Source organism: Acomys minous, assembly GCF_964271855.1.
Source record: "Acomys minous genome assembly, chromosome: 3".
Lineage (NCBI taxonomy): Eukaryota > Metazoa > Chordata > Mammalia > Rodentia > Muridae > Acomys > Acomys minous.
Genome location: NC_140485.1, coordinates 137,447,938 through 137,468,194, shown reverse-complemented (window position 1 = coordinate 137,468,194; position 20,257 = coordinate 137,447,938). Strand labels below are relative to the sequence as shown.

Here is a 20,257-nt window from a genome sequence, read left to right as displayed (position 1 = left end):
CAGTGTTTCACCAGAAAAGGGCACCAGATCTCACTATAGATGTTTGCGAGCCGCCATGTGGTTACTGGGAATTGAACTCAAGACCTTTGGAAAAGCAGCCAATGCTCTTAATCTCTGAGCCATCTCTCTAGCCCAAGATTTTATTTTAGTTATTTACTATGTATACAGTGTTTCACCTGCATGCCAGAAGAGAGCACTAGATCTCACAATAGATGGTTGTGAGCCACCATGTGGTTGCTGGGAATTGAGCTCAGGACCTTTGGAAGATCAGACAGTGCTCTTAACCTCTGAGCCATCTCTCCAGCCCAATATGCAAGATAATTAAGGTTTGGCAGTGATGTAACAACTAAGAATGTTAAAGTGGCAGGGATATAAACAATGCTTTGCAATAGCTATAGCACATGATGTCATAGGAAAGCATGTATGATTTTTCTTAGGACCCAGTTACAGGTTTAGCTCATTTTACCTTGGCCTTTGCTTATATTCACAATGAAGGAAATGTTAACTTTTACTTAAAGAATAATGAAAATAGGCTCTAGAGAGGTTTCTCAGTGCTAAGGGACACTGGCTGCTCTTCCAGATGACCTGAATTCAGTTCCTAGCACCACATAATGGCTTACACCTATCTGTAGCTTCAATCCCAGGGCCAATGCCATTTTCTGGCCTCTGAGGACACTAGACACACAAGTGGTGTGCAGATACACCCATACACATATAAGAAAATACATTCTTAGAAAGATTAATAAAAATAAAGATGTTGTTGCCCTCAGACCAAGTTTATGGGCCCACAGGCTAAGGACTATGGCCTAAGAGATTCTATATCTGTTGGTTGCTCCACAGTAGGATAAAGTTAACATAACAGTTGTGGGGGTTGGATGGGGGTAAGTTAGAGGTCTGAAGGGACCCATTTGGCCTCTGGTCCCTGTAAAGCACTCTTAGGTGCCTGTTCTGGAAAGGCTTCCTACACAGGTAGCAGGAAACACAAGGCGACAGGACTCCAGACTCCTAGTGTGTCTCTGTGACATAGCTTTGGGTCCCCTTGTTCTCATTTTCCAAATGAGCAAATGAACTAGCTGATCTCAGTTTTCAGAGCTCTGAATCTCCATAGAAAAAGGACAATAGAAAAGATTGTGGCGGTGGCTGGGCAACTGTTCGGTCTGAAAAGTGCTTTCCTCCCAGGCATCAGGACCTGACTTCAGAGCCCAGCATCCATGCTAAGCGCCTGATACACGGGATGGAGAGATGGCTCAGAGGTTAAGAGCACTGATTGTTCTTCCAGAGGTCCTGAGTTCAATTCCCAGCAACCACAATGTGTCTCACAACCATCTATAATAGGATCTGATGCCCTCTTCTGGCCTGCAGGTGTATATGTGGGCAGAGCACTGTATACATAATAATAAATAAATCTTTTAATAAAAGCATGATTCAGTGGCACGGCTTATGATCCAAACACTGGGAAGTAGGAGGAAGTCCCAGTTTAGCCTGGTTCCAGTGAGAGACACTGACTCAAAAGACAAAGAAATGGCACGCCTGAGGAACAACAGGGGTGGACGACCTCTGGCTTTCATGCACATGTGCATGCGAATGCATCTTCATACATGTGAGCTGGCACACATGAGCGCGTGTAAACACACCCCCAGAACAGAGTGTGACCAAACGCTATGAGAAGCAAGTCAGTATTTATGTCACCAGCTTCCCAAGCGTAGCCTCCTATGCCCACCCCTTGCTGTCCTTTCTCATTTCTACTTCTACTAAACATACTGGCTAGCAATGTGCTGTTTTGCTTGATTATCGGTTACTTTATTTTATTTTTTAAAGATTTATTTATTATGTCACAGTGCTCTGCCTGCGTCTACACCTGCAGGTCAGAAGAGGGCATCAGATCCCATTACAGATGGTTGTGAGCCACCCTGTGGTTGTGGTCCTGGGAACTCAGGACCTCTGGAAGAGCAGCCAGTGCTCTTAACCTCTGAGCTAGCTCTCCAGCTCCCCTAACTCTCGGTTATTTTAAATGAATATTTTTGTGCACAGCTCAAAGCACTGGATGTGAACAGTTTTCTAGTGGCTGGATGCGCACTTCTCAGCAAGGCATGGCCCCAGTGAGTGCCATCTAGGAAGGACAATGACGGGATTTCAACAGGAGGAACTCTGGAGTCCTCAGTGCGCGCATAGCAGGTGCCTTCGCGCATTTCAGGAATATACAAAACACTACTCTGTCCCTCCTCGCCCCCTCCCCCAATCCTGGGCAAGCTTCAAGGAGTGTCCTGTCCAAGAAGAAGGAGAACTTGGGCTCCCCCTTGTGGAGAAAGAGTGAGTATACTTTTTTTTTTCCTCCCTTAAAGATCTAGCCATCATGGTTGGTTATTTATGCAGCACCTTCCAAGTGCCAGGCACTATTCTGGGTGCCTCCATTTGCCATTTATACCCCATCTTGTGATGGGATCATAACAAAAGCATGTGACAAAGGCAGAGAGACGTCAAGAGCAAGGAAAAGGGCTGGGCTGGAATTTCTACCAGGGGGCTGGACTGAGACAGCGATATCCCTTCAACATTACATAGACTTCTGACCTTCCTAGTCACCAAGGCGAAACATCACACAACAGAAAACCCAGAGGGTGCACACAGTTCTAACAAACCGCAAGAAAGGCAAAGGGCGCCCATCCTTGAGCACCAAAGACAGCTAGCTGGTCACGTCGATAGGTAGCAGTTTGAAAGCAGACGAGGAACTATGATCCACGTGTCATTATTCCACAGACGCAAAGCTGAGGACGCAACACAAAATGTCAACTCACTGAAAGAATTTCACATGTCGGCCATAGAGCTCTCTGGTATGGCAGAAGACATTGAGACAATGGTTCGACGACCCCAGGTGTGAGCATCCCAAATCCGTGCTCCCCGTGGTTTCTCTCCACTCTTGGGGTCTTGGATCCTGGCTTCTCCATACACTCAGCCAAATGAAAGACTCTATTCTCATTTCTACATAGTTTTAGTATCTCTGCTCCTTGGTGTGCACAGAGCACTTGTAAAGCCGTCTATTGTTGGAAATGTATCTTGGTTTTGTTGTTTGTTTGTTTATTTGTTGCCTCTCAAGAGGGCTGTCCTGGCTAGTTTTATGTCGACTTGATGCCAGGTAGAGTTATCCGAAAGAAGGAAAACTCAATTGAGAAAATGCCTTCATGGCCTAGAGAGATGGCTCAGCCATTAAAGGCTAGGCTCACAACCAAAATATGAGAGAAAATGCCTTCATAAGATCCAGCTGTAAGGTATTTTCTTAGTTAGTGACTGATGAGGAGGGCCCAGCCCATGGTGGGTGGTGCCATCCCTGGGCTGGTCGTCCTGGGTTCTACAAGAAAGCAGGCTGAGCAAGCCATGGGGAGCAAGTCAGTAAGCAGCACTCCTCCATGTCCTCTGCATCAGCTCCTGCCTCCGGGCTCCTGCCCCGTTTGAGTTCCTGTCCTGGCTTTCTTCATTGATGGACTACATTGTGGAAGTATAAGGCAAATAAACCCTTTCCTCCACGTGCTTTTTGGCTATGGTCTTTCATCACAGCAATAGAAACCCTAACGGCTCAGCAGTTAAGAGCACTGGCTACTCTTCAGGGGTCCTGAGTTCAATTCCCAGCAACCACATGGTGGCTCACAACCATCTATAATGTGATCTGATGCCCTCTTCTGGCCTGCAGGGGTACAAACAGGCAGGGCACTGTATACCTAATAAATAAATAAATCTTTGGGGGAAAAAAAAAAGAACAGAGCTCGTAGCTGCTCTTTTGATATGAATCATTTAAGTGACCTCCACTGCGTGTCTCCGGTGCTCTAGGCCTTCCTCTTGGCTGGCTGGCACTGGATTCTTGGGAGTCATTTGCCAGTGTGGAGACTCTACAGTGGAATTCTTGAAAACCAAATCCTGCCAGGCACAGCAGCATCTGCTGTAATCTCAGCTGTTTGGGAGGCTGAGGCCTGCCTCGGGAACTTGGCAAGGCTTTGTCTGAAGAAATGAAAAAGTGGGCCGGGAGCACAGATCGTGTTAGCATGCTTGCCTCGGATGCACAAGAGCCTAGCTGATGAAAAAGAACCTTATTGAAACTGTTCTTGAGTCACAGTATACTTTTTACAATAATTTCTTTATTTGAAACATTGCTAATAAAGTTCTTCCTAGTCAATAGGGCTTTTCCTGTCAGACAAAGTTATTTAGAAAGATAAGCAGGCCCACAGCAGATACTAACACAGTTTTAGCAAGATAAAGAACATAGCTACAAATTAGATTTCTGGTCATGTGTACTACCAAGAAATTTAAAACCAAATTGGGGTTTTTCCATGTATTTAAAAAAAAAATGGACGAAACAAACACACTTCTCTCTTGGAAGCTTTTCGTTTTTGTGATGTTTTAGAATAGAGCAAGAAGGTAAAGTAATCCTGTGGCAGTTAGTTTGCATGGTCTTCACACTATCCCACGAACCACAGAAGGGTGGGTTTAGCTTGCGTGGTCTTCACACTATCCCACGAACCACACAAGGGTGGGTTTAGCTTGCGTGGTCTTCACACTATCCCACAACCCATGCAAGGGTGAGTAATTTACATGCATGGTCTTCGCACTATCCCACAAACCACACAAGGGTGGGTCTGTACTTTTCCATTCTCAATAACCCCCAGAGTGTCCCCTGTACCTCAAATGAACTCATTTAAGAGCATTCATATGGGGCCAGGGAGATGGTACGGCACTTGCTTTGTAGATGTGAGGGCGCGAGTTCAGATCCTCGGAGCCACGTAAAGGCTGAACAGCACTCTACAGTGAGATGGGAGGAGAGTCAGAAGAATCCCCCAGAAACTTATCAGCATTGAGACCCTCCTCAAACACAATGGAAAGTGAAGATTGACACACGAGGTTGTACTGTGACCTCCATATGCGCACGGTAAACTGTCTCCCTTTCCACCCCAACCCCCTCCCATCCCCTGCAACCACAGACTATTAAACACATCATATGCTCTTCCATTTCCACATTATTTCCCAATTCTGCCTTCTGGCCAACTAAATTTCATTTACTCTGAGCAACTGAAGACAGAAAGAGGCTGCTGTCCTGTGAGAAGTCCTGTCCTGTGCCTTGCTCACCACCCAGCACTCAGACAGTCTGCTCACGGGGTGTGATGCAGCCCTTCAGCATCACTAGTTTTATTGACCTTCTGGTGTCAGGCACAAGTGAGGGATTGAGAACACAAAGCAGGTCACACCAGATTTGTATTCCAGAGCCAGAAAAAAGAAATAGCATGCAAACTAACCGCTCTCATCTCAGGAGGATGAGCAAACAAACAGGAGGCTCATCATAGGCAGATGCTTAGGGACAGAAAGGATGTTTTAGTGTCCACGGTGAGGGAACAAAGGGCCAGAAGAAGCAGGGAGGGCTGACCTAGACACAGAGGTGGCAGCATTGGTGATGGAAAGGATCACATAGCTATAAAGAGAGAGCTCATCTTGGGTGTGGTGGCGCAAGCCTTTAACCCCAGCACTCGGGAGGCAGAGGCAGGCAGATCACTGTGAGTTCAAGGCCAGCCTGGTCTACAAAGGGAGTCCAAGACAGCCAAGGCTATACAGTGAAACCCTGTCTCAAAAAACAAAAAACAAAACAAGAGAAAGAGAGAGCGAGAGAGAGAGAGAGAGAGAGAGAGAGAGAGAGAGAGAGAGCGCTCATACAGAATGGCAGCCTGTTCTGGCTTCATTTCCTTTGCTGTGATAAAATATCCCAGCAGAAGCAGCTTAGTGGGAAAGGGACTGATTTCAGCTTATGATTCTAAGTTCACTGTGGGGAAGTCAAACAGGAACTTCAAACAACTGCTTGCATTACATTCATAGACAAGAGCAGAGAGAAAGAGTGCACAGAAGATATATATTTTAAACTCAGCTCAATCTTCAGGACCCCCCCATTCTCTCCCTCATCTAGGGGATGGTGTCACCCACATCAACTGATTTAATTAAAAAACTCTCGCACAGACATGCCCGCAGCCCATCACAACGTAGACAGTCCCTCACCGACACACTCCAACCAGGGAATTCTAGGTTGGGTCAAGTTGACAATTAAAGCGACCATGCAGTCCCATAACACTGCTCTTCTGGGGGACATCGCAGTCACCTATGCTCTATGACCTTTGCACCGCAACAGTAACAGCCAACATGACACTTCTCAAAACATGTCCCTGGGGCCGACACATGCCCGCATTCATTCCTGCCACAGAAACATAAAACAATGCTCGTTGCTGTCCTGGGCCCAACAGCCAACCTTGATGTTGACACTGAGAGCTGGCAAGTGGTCAAGTACAGGAAATGGCGGGCTGAGGGACAGAGGAGGCTGAGAGGGAGAGGCGGTTCTTTTTTTGAAGGCAGGCCCTCGTTTCGTCATCTCCTGGTGTGTGTGCTCTTTGAGTGGGCAGCCACTGAACCAAAGGAAATAAATGTTGGTCTTGTGTTGGGGCAACACGACAGTAGAACGGAAATGAGCGAGTAGCAGCACGCACACGCCTGAGAACATACTGCCCCCGCTCTGTCCTCACAGCCTGCAAGCCACAGACTCACAGTGACGAAGCTTGGGGTCTTCGGAGGCTGCAGCTAGGCCCAGCTGCCCCACCACAGCTATTTTCTTGAGAATCTTCTCAGCGTCAGTGTCAGACCACAACACGTCTACCTCCAACGCATAGGAAAAGCCCAGTGACATTGTCCCTGAGAAATCACACCCCTTAGGTTTCTTGTACAGTTTCTCTATGAAGGCTTTTCACAGCCACAAAGAACACGGGGCCCGCCTCAGGCAGATGCCGAATAAAGAAGAGCAATTTTCTCTAGTTACAGCCCAAACTGGCTCCCATTCGCACACTTCCAATATTTTGCAGAAATGAGCATTCCCAGAAAGCCTTGCACAGGAAGGGAGCTGTGTGCTTAAAAGGTTTATCTTTCATCATTAATTGTTGGTGGGTTTTCTGGAGAACTAGCAAAGTCCTGGCCAAGGTCCCATTCCCTTTATAATCATGTTTACAGTTTCTACAAGGTGGATCTGCCTTAAATCCCTTAGAAAATAACATTAAGATTCGAACCTGTACATAAAGCCCTGGGAGGCTACCCCAGAATCTAGGCTGTTTTGTGGGGATACTATATATCACTCCTCATTTTGGTGGATTCTTACTACCCAGCTCTCCCCTGCACCTCCCACGCTCTTGTAGAATCAGAGTGAAAGAAAAAAAAATCATGATTTTCATCGTTTAAACTTGATCTCGGCTGGGCGTGGTGGCTCAGGCCTTTAATCCCAGCACTTGGGAGGCAGAGGCAGGGGGATTGCTGTGAGTTCGAGGCCAGCCTGGTCTACAAAGTGAATTCAGGACAGCCAAGGCTACAGAGGGAAACCCTGTCTTGAAAACCTAAAATAACAACAAAACCAAAGAAACTAAACTTGATCTCTTCACATAGAAGGCCAAAGAAGTAGAAAACACACACACACACACACACACACACACATACACACACACACACACGCACACACACACACTGATGTTGCCATAGTTACCACTGACAGCTGTCACTATTTTTGTTGTTGTTGTTTGGGTAGCCACTGTTTAGTTAGTGCTCACTTTGGGTCAGGCAGTTTAGAATGTTATACACCAATGGTCACTGTGACAGTCTGAAGTCAGCACCTACTCTACAGATTTGGAAAGGGAGGCAGGACATTTGGTAATTTGCCTGAAGTCATGATGGAACCTAGGTCTGGACACAGAAGTTAAAAGTTATAATCTCCAATTTATTACCTTGGTTGAATAATTTTTCCTCTGTCAACTCTATTGTCAATAGGTCTGTAAGATCTAATATACATTTTTCTTTGACAACCTATGTCTTACCAAGGTATCTATTGGGATTGAAGGAAGCTCAGTTAAAAGAAATTTAAAGGCATGGTGGTGCATGCCTTTAATCCCAACACTCAGGAATCAGAGGCAGGTGGATCTCTGCGAGTTCAAGGTCAGCCTGGTCTATATGTAGTGAGTATGAGGCCAGCCTGGTCTATATAGTGAGCTCAGGCCAGAAAGTGCTTCAAAGTGAGAACCTGTCAAGACAGATAAAGGTGGAATTTAAAGAAGACTCTGGGTGGCTTAATTTCCTTATTGTAAAATTGTATTTATCTTTCACTTTAGAGGTCAGGGTTGATGAAAACTGTCTAATTCAGTGAAGTTGACTCAGGACAAAAACAACAAGCTGTGGGCATAAGACCACGAGAGCTAAAGAAGTCAGATAACTCTATTGCCAAAGAAGCCTGAGCCACATGGCTTTGGCAGAGTGTTTTGTTCTTTAAATCTTAAATTACTTTCTCAATACCAATATTGTTTAAACTATCTGTACATTTTCTTTCCTTTCTTCTTTTTTGTTTTTTTGTTTTGTTTTGTTTTGTTTTGTTTTTCAAGACAGGGTTTCTCTATGGTGTAGATTTGGCTGTCCTGGAACTCACTCTGTAGACCAGGCAGGCTGGCCTCAGACTCAGAGATCTGACTGCCTCTGCCTCCTGAGTGCTAGGATTAGGGCATGCGACAGACACCACCACCTTACCCTGCTCTTTCTTTCCTTCCTTCTTTCTTTCTTTTGTCCTGTTTTTTTTTTTTTTTTTTTCCTTTTTGAGATAGCATTTCCCTGTGTAGTCCTGGCTGTCCTGGAATTTACTTTGTAGACTAGGCTGGTCTCTAACTCACAGAGATCCACTTGCTGGGGCTTTCTGAGTGCTGGGTTTAAAGGTGTGCACCACCACTGCCTGGCTGGCTCATCAGTACATTTTTAACACAACTGCAAGGCATGCTAACTTCCGATGAGTTTACTTATTCCTGCCATCAAGCTGAGGAGAACTCTAGCAACTGCAGTTTCACCCACCCCATTGGAAAAACCATGAGCTCCCATGTAGACATGGAGCTGCCTCCTACCTTAATGCGGAAAGTGCCCTGATGAGGAAGTCAGTCCTTCAATCACTGACCTGGGTCTCCTTCCATCCTGCCAGGCACTGGCCGAGGCTGATAGCTTCCATGGCTATCACAAGCGTGTCTGCGGCTAATCCCATGTCACCAAGGATCCAGACAGCGGAGACTTCCTAATTCCAGGCCGAGGAACTCACACAAGCATTTTACACTGCCAGCTAGAGTAAAGACAAAAGACTTCGGTGAAATCTCTTACCCTTCCCCCAAAACGCCAGCAGAGCCCAGTGTTTCCTGTGTGTGGCCTCAGATGTATGACTAGCAACACCGCAATGAACAGCTTCTCATGGACAGACGTGGGCATTTCTGGGTTGGTTTTTTTTTTTAAAGGCTAACATGCACACAGAATAATATGCAAATCATAAGCACACTTGTCATGTTCTGAATGGCTGTCCCTTCCCAACCTTACTCAAATGTAACTGCCACAGCATTAGGTATCAGTGATATGAAATGTGGGTAGAGACAGGAAAATGCCAAGGGCTTGCTGGCCAGCCAGTCTAGGCAGAGTGGCAAGCTCCAGGTTCAGTGGGAGACCTGACTCAGTAAGAGAGAGTAATAGTGAAGATACCTCTGGCTCCTACATATGCACATACCACACATGAAAGCAAACAAGTAAATAACATTAAAAACTGGGACAAGGGTAAGCTTTGAGGTGAGACCAACCAAGTTATTTATTTATTTGTAAAACAGAGATGGGAAGATTGGGTTTTATTATTTAATTTTAAAGATCTTATTCTTTTTTTTTTTTTTTTTTGGTTTTTCGAGTCAGGGTCTCTTTGCAGCCTTGGCTGTTCTGGACTCACTTTGTAGACCAGGCTGGCCTCGAACTCACAGCGATCCGCCCAACTCTGCCTCCCGAGTGCTGGGATTAAAGGCGTGCGCCACCACGCCCGGCAAGATCTTATTCTTATGTATGTATGTATCAGTACATACATGTCTGTGAGGCCAGAAGAGGATATCTGCTCCCTTGGAGAGAGACTTACAGGTGGATGAGAGCTGCCTCATATGTGTGCTGAGAGCCAAGATCCTCTGGATGAGTGGGTATGCTCTTAACTGCTGGGCCATCTCTCTAGCCCCTGTGTTCATTTTCTAAAAGCTAAAACCTAAACTTCACTGTTAGTAAAAGAGTATATGACTGAGTATATCATTTAAAAATATACCTTTGGGTTAAAAAAGAAACTTCCTGTCAGAGGAAGACAGTTAAGAGAGTTCGGAGACCCTCCTCTGAGGCAAAGACAAATGTGGCTGGGTGTAGAAACTGAGCAGGCATAAATAGAGCAGAGTTCAAAGAAATCAAAACCAAAAGAGTGGTGCCATTGAGTTGGCCATGGGATCAGGTGGATTAGCAGTGGAGGGGCAGAGCAGCTGGGTAGGTGACAGAGCAGCTGGGCAGGTGACGGTTTAACGGCGCTGAGAAGGCAGGCGGCGGCACCTCCAGCCCTGTGTCTCCTCTGTGCCATCAGCTGTGTCCAGGGATACTCTGAGAAATGTGTGCAGAGATGGCACGTAACCCCTGCAGCAGCACGTCCATAGCCAGGCGTCATGTGCCGCACTCCTCTCCCTCCCCCAGGGCCTGCAGAGTCATTCGCCTTCAGCAGGGAGAAGACATGGGAGACGCCACAGCAGATCCTAGGGGTGAGTGGCAAATCAGTCTCTGTTGCCATTAAGAGGAGCTCAGGGTCATTTGTTTCGGCAGATAACCTAGCTTGTTCTGACTGATATAATGCGTATTTTTTATTATATACACATCATTTATAATAAAACAACTGTAAGTATTTTTGTGTGTATGTTTGTGTGCATATGTGTGGGTGGCACATGCATGTGTGATGAGCATGTGGAGGGCAGAGGTGTCTTCCTCAATGTTTTTAATTAATTAACTAGCTAGTTAATTAATTCACTTTACCCTCCCTCATCTCCTCCAGTCCTCCCTCTCCTCCCCTCCCAACTCTCTACTCCTCAGAAAAGGGGAGGCCTTAGCCACCAACCCATCCAGTACTTCAAGTCCCATGAGGCCGGAGCACATCCTCTTCCCCTGTGGCCTAGTGAGGCAGCCCCACCACGGGGGAGTGATTGAAAGGCAGGCAACAGAGTCCACATCAGAGACAGCCCCTGCTCCCTTTACTAGGGGACCCTCATGAAGACTAAGCTGCCCATCGGCTACCTCTGTGTAGGGAGCCTAGGTCCAGTCCATGCATGGTCCTCGGTTGGTGCTTCCGTCTCCGTAAGTGCCCTTGGGCCAAGTTAGTTAATTCTATTGGTCTTCTTGTGGAGCTCTTGTCCCCTCCGGGTCCTTGTATCCCCCTGCCCCCTGCCCCTTTCATGAGGCTCCCTGTGTTCTGCCTAATGTTTGGCTATGAGTCACAGCATCTGTTTCAATCTCCCACTGGGTAGAGCCTCTTAGAGGACAGCTATGCTAGGCTTCTGTATGCAAGCATAGCATAATAGTGTCAGGAGTCAGGTCCCTACTGCGGGGTGAGTCTCTGGTTGGGCCAGGCCTTGGTGGGAGATTCCCTCAATCTCTGCTCCATCTTTATCCCTGCATATCGGGTAGGCAGGGTATATTTTGGGTCTTCCTCAGTATGTTTTTTGTTTGTTTGTTTGTTTGTTTGTTTTTTGTTTTGATAGGGTCTCTCACTGAGTCTAGAGCTCACCAATTCAGCAAGATAAGCTGTCTAGCTGGCCCCAGGGATCCTCCTGTCTCTGCCTCTCAGTGCTGCAAGCACAGGACAGTGCCTAACTTTTTGATGTGGGTTCTGGGGGATCAAGCTCTGGTCCTCACGTCTGCATGAGAAGCACTTTACTGAGTAGCAACCCAACCCTGATAGCCACACAATGTAATGCAAAAATGTGCCATTCAGATTCCATAGCAGACACAAGTCCCCGCTGTGCCATGGGAAATGCTCTAGCTCACGGGTCCTGGGGACCCTGTCCCAGGGAAGGGCCTGCAGAAGCCAGAACAGAGGTGTTTCAGCACAACCAAACTCCCCAGCATAAGAGCAGACTTGAATGCGGGCCTCTCTATGGACTAAGCTCAGTGTATGGCTTCTCATAAGACTTAACACCTGAGGTCTGTCAGCCAGAAGTACATTTTCTGGCCCTTTGCATTAAGTTTCTCCGAGGAGGGTATATTCAATGCTGCTCCCCTTGCCCTAGTCTCTTCCTCCTCCTCCTCCTCCTCCTCCTCCTCCTCCTTCTCCTCCTCCTCTTGGGCACATGTATTATAGCAGCATATTCCTAGGCACAGGAAGGGGAGGAGACATGGAGCGTCCATAAGCTCCCATCTGGAGTGTGAAGAGTTGCGGGTCATAAGCAACAGAGCACTGCAATACGTTGTTGGTGTTGATTTGTGATATCAAAATTTGTAAGGACTTTTTGCTCCATGCTGCTAAACACAGGCACATGCAGTCCTGGTCCCTATTTCTATGGAATTTGCACTTAAAGGACATTAAATTGGAAGACGGATGATCGCCACACCACCTGCTGATCTATCACTAACTGCTCAGATTGAAAAAATAAACCCAAGTTCACTCCAATGGCTTACTGCACAGAGACTAAATATTATTTTAACATATGGCTGAACATCAGAGATGTGTGGGCAGGTTAAGGCAGAGTTTATACTACAGGGTGGTAGAAATGGCAGCAAGTGACACCATATACCACACGATGTTAAATTCCTAGGCCTACATCCTGCACACCAACAGGCCAGGATATTACATTATACCTTTGTGCTGTCTCAAGCACTATGTCACCATATTAGCCTAAAGAATTAAACTCCCTTATTAACAAATCTGATTTCTAAATCATTCCATAAAGGGGTTGGAGAGATGGCTCGGTGGTTAAGAGCACACACACTGCTCATGCGCAGAACCCACCCAAGTTCAGGGCCCAGCACACAGTCGGACTGCTTACAGCCACCAATAACTCCATCTCCAGGGGATCGAACACCTCTGGCCTCTGTGGGCACTTGCACCCGTTGTGTGTGTGTGTGTGTGTGTGTGTGTGTGTGTGTGTGTGTGTGTGTATGTGTGTGCGCGCGCACATGCACATGCATATGTGCATTTGTGTGCATGCCTATGTGTGTGTGTGCATATAGATATACACATGTATATATGTCATTAAAATTAAGAATAAATCTCAAGACATTCCACCAAGACCTTTGACCTAGTTAACTTTACAGCATCAACTCTGCCTCAATACCCAACACAGAGGGAGTACTTAACATATATGTGTTGAATAACTGAACTCAGAGCTACCATTGCAGACCAATTCATCCATTCCCTGGGCAGACCCAAAATGCCAAACATCAGGACCATTTAATGAATGTTCATTGACACTTAAATTGGAGAGCGACAGCAGTGCATGACAGCTGAAGCCATGTAGGTTTAGGGACACACTGGTGACCTTCAGCTGCACATTACTAGAAACTGACACTTTAGTAACACAGAGCCTTTTGAGAAGTTCACTCGCATTAAGCTGTGTCAAACTCCACACTTGGCAGTTGCATGCACTCACTTGGGATCCACTTACTACTTACTCTTGCTTTGCACATAAGTCTACGATAGTTGATTGAAGGAATTCAAAGCTGGCAGAAGAAGAATAGAAAGAGTCAGTCGGATAGACTTTGGCAGGGTCGAGGGAGGGCTGAGGGTCTGGAGTCAGGCAGGCAGAGAAGGTCAGAGACTCTCAGGTGAATCTGAGAAAGTAGTGTCATAATTATCTCTGCCTGTATACCTAGGCACAAGATTGAACCACTGGAATAGGTGAGTTGAAGCCAGATAGTAAGAAGGCAACTTTTGTTTTTAATTAAGTGCCTAGAGTGACAAGGTTCTGTTATCTTTTTTCATTAGCGCTGAGGAATGCCTTGAGTGGGTGTAGTAGTTGTCAATAAAGAGCTGTTTGGCCAATCAGCTGGGCAGCAGAACAGGAAGTGGGAGGCGGGACTTCCTGAGAGGGGAGAGGGAAATATGGTGGAGCAGATGGCTGGAGAAAGAGACTGATGGAGTAGAAGCTGGCCCTGGAGTCATCAGAGTGGCAAGTTATTGGTTTATATGTGGGCTTTAAAGATATTAGGATTAGAGTAGCTCAGATTCTGCCCAGCATAGTGCTTGCAGCTTAAAAATAACCGTAATATCTCTGTGTCTGTCATTGGCGAATTAGCTGGTTACAGAAAACTACTACCTTAATAATTTACTGTATTAATTAATGTAGGAAGAATAAGCAGTATTTCAACACATTAGCATATATTTGTACAAAGCAATGGGTTTCACGATGACACTTTTGTTCAAATGTATCTTATGATTTGACTTTACTATTTCTTCCTCTTCCTGAATAGTACCCATTCATTTTTTCATGGTGTTTGTATGTGTGTACACACATACACACACACACACACACACACTTTTCTCTCACATGTAAGAGAAAACATGTGATTTGTCATTTTGTGGGTAGGGCTGTTTTATTTCACTCAGTATGGTAATCCCCAATTTCATCCAGTTTTTCTGCAAATGACATAATTTCACTCTTGCTTATGGCCAAGTAAACCTCACTGAGTATTTACATATTTCCTTTATCCATTAATCAGTTGGTGGATGCCTAAGTTCCATAATGCAACTATTGTGAGAAGTGCCACGGTCAACTAGGACAAGCAGGTGTCACTATAGCATGGTGACTTAGACGCTGTATTCCCAGAAGTGGTACAGCTGGATCACACAGTAGCTTTCTTTTCAGTTAAAAACAAAACAAAACAACCTCAAAACCCCAAAAACCTCATATCTGGGCTGGAGAGATGGCTCAGAGGTTAAGAGCACTGGCTGCTCTTCCAAAGGTCCTGAGTTCAATTCCCAGCAACCACATGGTGGCTCACAACCATCTATAATGTGATCTGGTGCCCTCTTCTGGCATGCAGGTGTACATGCAAGCAAGACATTCATAATAAATAAATAAATCTTAACAAAAACAACTGATATCCTAGTTTATATCCCACCAGCACTCCCACATCCTTGCCAGCATTCAATATATTTAGTTAGTTAGTTAGTTAGTTAGTTAGTTAGTTAGTTTTGATTTTTGAGGACAATTTGTTAGAGTTTAGAAGAAAAATCACAGGGCAGATAAGCTGTATATCTCCAAACTGTCCATAGAAGAAAGGATGGAAAAGATATGTGGCCCAGAGGTCAGCCACACAGCATCAGGCTGCCACGTGGAGGGGCACTTTAGGAAAAGAGCATGCATGAAAGCCTAGTGCATTAGTTGGGGGACTTTAAAAGCATGCTGAAGCTCTAGTCAGCATCTGAGAGAAAAGACTGAAGAGAAGAAAAATAATAGTAGTTACACTTTTCTGAGGCAGGACCCAGAAAGACAAACCTCATGGAGGCTCAGCTCCTAGGGTCTGCCAGTTGTGGTCTTTTTTTTTTTTTTTTTTTTGAGAGAGGGTTTCTCTGTGTAGCCTTGGCCATCTTGGACTCACTTTGTAGACCAGGCTGGCCTCGAACTTACAGTGATCCACCTGCCTCTGCCTCCCGAGTGCTGGGATTAAAGGCGTGTGCCACCACGCCCGGCTTGTGGTCTTTTTTTTTTTTTTTTTTTTTTGAGTCAGGGTTTTTCTGTAGCTTTGGCTGTCCTGGACCAGGCTGTCCTGGAGCTCACAGAGATCTGCCTGCCTCTACCTCTTGAGTGCTGGGATTAAAGGCATGTGCCACCCCTGGGCTTGTGGTTGATTTTGTTTGTTTGTTTTGTTTTTGTTTTTTCAGACAGAGTCTCTCTGTGTAGTCTTGGAGTCCTGGACTCACTTTGTAGATCAGGCTGACCTCGAACTCACAACTATCCACCTGCTTCTGCCTCCCAAGTGCTGGGATTAAAGGCGTGCACCACCACGCCCGGCTTTGTGGTTGTTTTTAATGATACCCATTCTTTTAAAAAAAATAAAATAAGGCAATAGCCATCTTGACACAGGTGAGATGGGATCTCAGTGTGATTTTGATTTGCAGTTTCCTGGTGGCTAAGGATCTTGAGCTTTGTGTGTGTGTGTGTGTGTGTGTGTGTGTGTGTGTGTGTGTGTGTGTTTATTTGCTATCCGGAGACTTCATCATTTGAGAAGTATCTGTTCATTTGACCATTAACTGGTTGATTACTAGGCGCTGGTGTTGAAGTTTTTGAGTTCTTTATATATCTTAGATAGCAATCCCTGTCAGATGTGTAGCTGACAACAACTCCCCCAACTCTCTTCACAGCTCGATTCCAAAGGGATCCAAGATGGTGGCACCAAACATGCACCTTGTTTGATCAGCAGGACAGCAGCGAATGTATGGCAAGCTAAGGACAATCTGAGAACCACAAAACACCAGTCCTGGTGACCCACAGGTGAGAGGGGTCCAAACTGTATGGAGCACGGTTGTGTCCAGCCTCGAGCCACAGAAAGTCCTGGGTTCCTGCGCTCAGGCTCTGAAGGCTAGGCCACCCTACACGCCTGGCTGGCGGGCAGCTTTTGAACTCCTGGAGTGCAGAGGGAGCAGTGACCTGCAAAAATCACCAGCATCTGTAGCTCTTTGTCTGACCTCAGGTAACCCAGCAAATCCACAGAAAGTTCCATGGTCCAAGCAGGCACTGGGCACACACTCCAACAAGGGACATCACAGTGGCAAGAGGTCAGCGTAAGAACACAAGCAACAATCCCCAGGTCCATGTGATACTACCAGAAACCAGCAGTCTCACCGCCACAACAAGCCCTGGAGACACTGTCCCATCCGAAGCACAAGATAATGAGCCTATGAAAATGATAGAGGCCTTAAAGGAGGAAAATAAATCCCTCAAGGGATGTACAAAGTAGTCCTAGACTCACTTTGTAGACCAGGCTGGCCTCGAACTCACAGAGATCTGCCTGCCTCTGCCTCCCGAGTGCTGGGATTAAAGGTGTGCGCCACCACGCCCAGCTGGTCCATTTTTCAAAGTGGATTTTTACACAGTGTGAGAAGTATAGAGCTAGTTTTGTTCTTCTATACAGGGATATCCAGTTTCCCCAGAACCATTTATTAAAGAGATTGTCTATTCTCAATGGATGCTTTTGATTCCTCCATTAAAAGTCAGAGTTGTACTGCTGTCATTTTATTCCTGCGTCTTTTCTTTTGTTCACTGATGTGTCTGTTTTTGGGCCAGTCCTATGCTGTTCTTGTTCCTATGGCTCTGTAGTATAACTTTAAGTCAGGTATTACAACACCTCCAGAATGGTTCTTTTATCTCAGTATTGCTTTGGTTATGGAGCTTTTTTCTTCCGAAGGAGTTTATATATTTTTCTATTTCTATGACAAATGCCATTGGAAATTTGATGGTGAGTTCATTAATATATAGCTCACTTTATTAGTGCAGCCATTTTCACACTATTAATCCTGCAAACCCATGAGCATAAGGGGTCTTTCCTTCTTGTGTCTTTAATTTCTTCAGCGTTTTTCTGGTTTGGTTTGGTTTTTCGAGACAGGATTTCACCGTGTAGCCTTGGCTATCCTGGACTCCCTTTGAAGATCAGGCTGGCCTTAAACTCACAGAGGTCTACCTACCTTTGTGTCCCTGAGTGCTGAGATTACAATTTCTTCGGTGTTTTAAAATTCTTCTTGTAGGGGCTGGAGAGATTGGCTCAGTAGTTAAGAGTACTTACTGCTCTTGCAGAGGACCCTGGATTGATTTTCAGCACCTACGGGTACCCCACAACTACCTGTTATTCCAGTCCCATGTGATATCATGCCTTTCTTTGGCTCCTGGACACGCATGTGTACACAAACTCATGAAGCACATAAGCTCATGAAGCACACACACATACATAAAATAATTAATATTAACATTTTGTTGTAGAAGTGTTTCATCTCCTTAAGCTAGTCTAGATGTTTATTCTGTTTTTGTTTTAGAGGGACTGGTGTTTTTCATTGTTGCTGAGGCTACAAGAAGTGGGATTGTCACCGGGCGTGGTGGCGCACATCTTTAATCCTAGCACTCAGGGTTTCTCTGTGTGTCCTTGGCGAGTCCAAGCCTGTCCTGGACTCAGCTTTGTAGACCAGGCTGGCCTCGAACTCAGAGGGATCCACCTGCCTCTGCCTCCTGAGTGCTGGGACTAAAGGCGTGCACCACCATCGGCCTGGCTGAGTCTTTAGGGTCTTTTAAGTATAGTATCATGCCGGGAATGGTGGCACACTAACCTTTAATCTCAACACTTGAGAGGTAGAGGCAGGTGGATCACTGTGAGTTTGAGGGCAGCCTGGTCTACAAAGTGAGTCCAGGACAGCCAAGGCTACACAGAGAAACCCTGTCTTGAAAAACAAAAACAAACAACAACAAAAGTATAGCATCATATCCTCTGCAAATCGGGATATTTTGCCTTCATCCTTGCCTTCGATTGAGCCTCGTATCTATCGCTCTTCTTGCCTATTGCTCTGGCTAAGACTTTGAGCACTATATCATATAGGGATGGAGATAGTGGGCACTCTTGTCTTCTTCCTGAGTTTGGAGGAAATGCTGTCAGGCTTTTCCCCTATGGTCTGCAATGCCATCAAGTTGTCATTTGTAACTTTTTACAATATTGAGACATGTTCCTTCTATTTCTAGTTCCTTCAGAGAAATAACAGTGACTCTTAAAATGTAAGATAAAGGTCAGAACCCAATAAGTAAGAGGCCAGTGGTGGGAAAGCAAGGAGACCTGCCCTGCACAGAGCCACGCCCCCTCCCCAGCTACTTACGTTTGAGGCAGAGCACATTCCTCTGGAGAAGTCAGTGAGATGATTTTTTTTTCCTTTCATATTTATGTGTGTGGTGTGTGTGCATGTTTTCATGTGTATTTACATGTTCATATGTACATGTGTATGAGCCTGTGTGCAGAGGTCCAAGGTTGACGTCGAGACTCTCTACCTGTCACTCTTCCACCAGATTTTTTGAGGCAGGGCCACTCAGTGAAACCCAGAGCTCCCCAGATGGCTACCATTTTTAGTCTGCTTGCTCCAAGGATCCTGACTCAGGCTGGAGCTGGCTCCTCATGCATGCCCTGAAGCACATTTGAACTGCTGAGCCATCTCCCTAACCTTTTAAAGTAAGTCTGAATTGTGTACCAACTGTGAACCAACCAGGATGTCAGTGCAGTAGAATGAAACCTACCTGTATGGGTTGTAGATTCTGGATGCAGAGGCACCATGAACAGGTAATCCTAAATGCAGCCTTCCGAGCGGAGAGGAGTTCTAGGAGAGGCAGGGGGGAAGGTGGAGGGGTTGCCATTGGTCTAGTGGTCCGAAAATGCCTTTCTGGGCCCAGACCTGCTGAAGCGTAGTCATCTGAAGACCACCTAGGATAAGTCTGCATGCTAACAACGCCAGCCTGTCTGCTCTGGGCAGGACAGGATGGAACAGAGGGCAGTGCCTTTGGAAAGGTTGGCTTCTCTCTGAAGGGCTCTAGTTAGGCTCCAGTGAACCATCCAGGTTCTGATGACTCAGTTGTAATCCAAGGGACAGATACCACCTTGAACATGAGTGTAGACAAAAAGGTCACCGCAGGATCCACTGGAGGATGTCCCTGAACCTCTTATAACCAGCTGTTCCCAGGGGGTTCCAACAGCTGGGCTTTGGGGACCTTAGGAGTGCGTGATGAAAGCAGAACTAACCGCTTCAAGCATCCAGCACATGCGTGCAAGCGGGGACACACACCTCAGCCCATGCAGAGAGCCGAGGATGAGCTCAGTGCAACCGCTCGTTGCCATGGGAACAAGTCAGCGCCTGGTTCACTCTGGTTAAGGAAGCTAGGGAGTGGACTGTATTTTACAAAATGTTCTGCAGAAGATATTTTTAAAAGTGGTTCTTAAAAGGAAAAACTCTCGCTGACTGTATATGGAAAGCCTAACGCCTCCAAACTTTCATTTAGATCGCTGGAGTCTCCGGATCATGATCCTCAAGGAGAAGTAACCAACGCGCTGTACTGTCACAAGCCATTTTACAATTTGTTTACTGGTGTCAGGACTTGTTTGAAAGTTTTAGTTTCTACAGTGACAGAGGGAAGGAGGGCCTGGCCGTTCTCCCCTCCTATACTGGCTTTTGTACCTTTGTTTGGTTTGGGTTACCACAGTTTAGAGAGAGGTTAGGCAGTTCTGACAGTTCTCTTTGGAAACCACCTCCCAGGGGCCTGAGAGTCGCACTGGGTGGCTTGGAGACCAAAGAGAAGCTGCAGGCTAGGCCTGGGCAGTGGGCGGAGCCACTGGTAGGCGGGGCCGGACGATAGGCGGAGCCCCTAGCGGGAGGGGCGGGGCCCTAGAG

General features: G+C 46.2%; 1 protein-coding gene across 6 annotated transcripts in view; it reads right to left on the bottom strand.

Annotated features, from left to right (window-relative positions):
- The window catches only part of SYTL3 (synaptotagmin like 3), an 84,796-nt gene that overhangs the window by 62,239 nt on the left and 2,300 nt on the right, over positions 1-20,257 (bottom strand). Inside the window, exons 1-4 of one of the 6 annotated variants that reach the window (XM_084777540.1) lie at positions 19,612-20,251; positions 19,113-19,192; positions 13,519-13,566; positions 8,937-9,145 (exon numbers count right to left, since the gene is read on the bottom strand). The gene's annotated coding sequence lies outside the window, so the exon portion shown is untranslated. Of the gene's footprint in view, positions 1-8,936; positions 9,146-9,183; positions 9,206-13,518; positions 13,567-19,112; positions 20,252-20,257 lie in introns of those variants that run through there. The other 5 variants (XM_084777541.1, XM_084777542.1, XM_084777539.1 and 2 more) reach the window with 5 other exon arrangements.